The sequence below is a fragment of the Miscanthus floridulus genome, chromosome 1 (assembly GCF_019320115.1).
Source record: "Miscanthus floridulus cultivar M001 chromosome 1, ASM1932011v1, whole genome shotgun sequence".
In the NCBI taxonomy this organism is placed as follows: Eukaryota; Viridiplantae; Streptophyta; class Magnoliopsida; order Poales; family Poaceae; genus Miscanthus; species Miscanthus floridulus.
In genome coordinates, this window is record NC_089580.1 from 37,745,055 (window position 1) to 37,747,806 (window position 2,752).

Genomic DNA, 2,752 nt, shown 5'->3' on the forward strand with positions numbered 1-2,752 from the left:
TGAGGTGGTGGTTCCCCCTCGTGTTTTCTTGCTGTCTGTTTGTGTCTTTTGTATTCCGCAGGTAATCCTAAGATTACTTGTGAGTCTTTTGTAACTGTTATCTGGCCTTTTTTGGACATTCCTCTTAATGAAAAATGGGTAAAAGATCTGATCACGAAAAAACAGTTGTCAGAAATATATATACAAACATGAGCATGGCTACTCTATCTGTACAAACTACAAATTACAAGCAACTGAGTTTAGATGCCCCCTATTTTTTGGCAGTGCAAGGTTGTGGGTAGATGGTTCTAAATTTACTGCATTTTGCATTCCTAACATGTGCTTTCTACATTGCCCTTGCCGCCCTGTATTTTTAGGTCGATGTTCTACAAGGTAATGCCTTGGCAGGGGACATTCTTGCTACAATTCATATTGATGGCACCCTTGGTAATGGTTGTCCCTCAAATGTTCTTGAAGACAACAATGCTCACCTACACTGCTGATCTTTGTTCACCTCATGGCTTAGTCTTATCGTAGTAATTCTGGTTGATGATTATTGGGTTCTTGACATTGTACATGATGATGTTTTGGAATGTGATGTCCTTGGTGTATCCACTTCCTCCTTGATATGTCTAGATGTGTGCTCCATTGGTTGTGCCATATAGTTGCACTGAATCTATGGTAATGCCAGAGACTTTGGCTCTTGAGTTGTCATCTCCCAAGCTTCTAATGCTGATCCCATGCCCAGGACCACAAACAACTTTGGAGACATGAAGGTTATGAGTCTCATTCTCGATTGACACGCAATCGTCCCCTACAAGATTCAACAAAGAAGATCTAAGTTCACTGAAAGCTTGAAGACAATATATTCCGTATGAAGTGAATAGTGAACATGCTACTTACCAGTCTTGATCTTGTAGTCTGTGACCCGTACATCTTTGCTCTGAGTGATGTGGATGCCATCAGTGTTAGGGCTCATGCCAGGCGCTGTGATGGACAACCTTGCCAGTTGCACATTGGTGCAATCTTCGATTGACATATGTATTTGTTGGTTGTTCACAATTTTTAGATCCTCCATCCTCAAATTGGTGCAATAGCAGAATGACAAAGCCATTGGAGCTTCCTTGCAAGGCTAAAGAAAAGAGAAGGCAATATTCAGCTAGATTAGATACTTTCCAGTAAAGATCAAGCTTATAGATATTCAGATAAACCAAAAGGTCTCGACACCACACTTACCAGAGCCTTGTTGATCTTGCAGTAGTGTGGCCACCCCTTGTCTCTGTTGCCATTGATGTCACCGCCACCTATGACGGTGAGCTTGTTGATGCTTCGGAACATGATCCAGTGGCTCCTGTCCTTGTCGCTCTAGTCCGCTCTATTCGGCGACGCCACCAGCGTGCCTTTCACCGTGAATGTGATGTTTGACTTGCATGGGCCGGAAAGGCTAATGACCTTGAGCAGGTAGCACTGGGCACCAGGTACGAGCAGGACCGTCGGCCGTAGTGAGGTGCACGCTGCCTTCCACACCCTGGCCAGCGCCTACGTGTCATCATGGCTGCCGTCGCCGCGGGCGTCGTAGCTGTCGAGGCTAAACATGCTCTGTGACGATGACCCCAGCAACCAGCCCCTGGGTGCGCTGGTAGATCCATTGGCGCCAGGGCTGCGTGAGTGGTGATCTAAGGTGTCATTGCTCGCTCTTGCAGCCTCAAGAGTGTAGGACATGAAGAGCAGCGCAAGGAGAGGCACCATCATCATCTTGCTGCTGGGTGCCATTGCCAGAGCTATGCACAATGTCCTGGTTAGTTGCAGATCATGTTGAGTAATCTGCTGCTCCTCTTGTGTGAATGCACAGCAGGGATAGGCGACACCGAAAAGGGCTCCCTGCTGTTGCATTGTAGTAGCTACAAGGGCAGGCACCAAATGGCTCTCCTATGTAGCCACTATAGGGGCAGGCACCAAAGTCAGCCCTGCTGTCACATTTAGTCACTGTAGCAGCATGGCAGCCTGACATGTCTATGTACTAGGATTAGATGGGTAGAGTTGTATATATAGTTTGCCACTGCAACTCAGTAAAGTGAGCGAGTTCAGTTTGCCATCTCCTCTATAGAGTTCCGGCCAACGCTGGTGCTTGTGCTGTGTGTGCTCTATTCTCCCTCCCTTCTTCTACCTCTAGCCAAGCGTCGTCGCCAGACTAACCGTTGGCGATGACAGATGGTTTGGAGATAGGCGACAACAGTGGTGCTACTATGGCTGCCCAGCCATGACAAGAGGTCATTGTGTGCATGGTGCAGGAGGTCAGTGACACCAGTTGGCTGACGCTGACTCACACCAACTATGGTGAGTGGTCGATGACCATGAAGGTCAAGCTCAGAGCCCGACGACTTTAGAATGCTATTGATAAGGGCACCGACAACAAAGAAGATGATATGTCAGCATTGGAGGCTATCTTTGCTGCTATACTAGTGGAGTACAGGGAGCCATTGGAGGCAAAGAGCTCTGCTAAGGAGGCATAGGAGGCCATTGCGGCGATGCACGTCGGTTTTGACCGCGCAAAGAAGGCGACGACCCAGCTTCTAAAGCAGGAGTACGCCAACCTCAAGTTCAAAGATGGTGAATCGGTGAAGGACTTCTCCCTCCGCCTGTAGACGCTTATCAGCAAGCTGAAGAGCCATGGCATCACCATCAACGAAGAAGAGGCGGTCTCCAAGTACCTCCACTCCGTGCCGATGAAGTACATCTAGATTGCTCTCTCCATAGAGATGATGCTAGACTT

General features: G+C 48.0%; 1 pseudogene; it reads right to left on the reverse strand.

The window, feature by feature from the left end:
- Positions 1-250: 250 nt before the first annotated feature.
- LOC136454864 (polygalacturonase-like) lies at positions 251-1,575 on the reverse strand (annotated as a pseudogene).
- Positions 1,576-2,752: the final 1,177 nt, after the last annotated feature.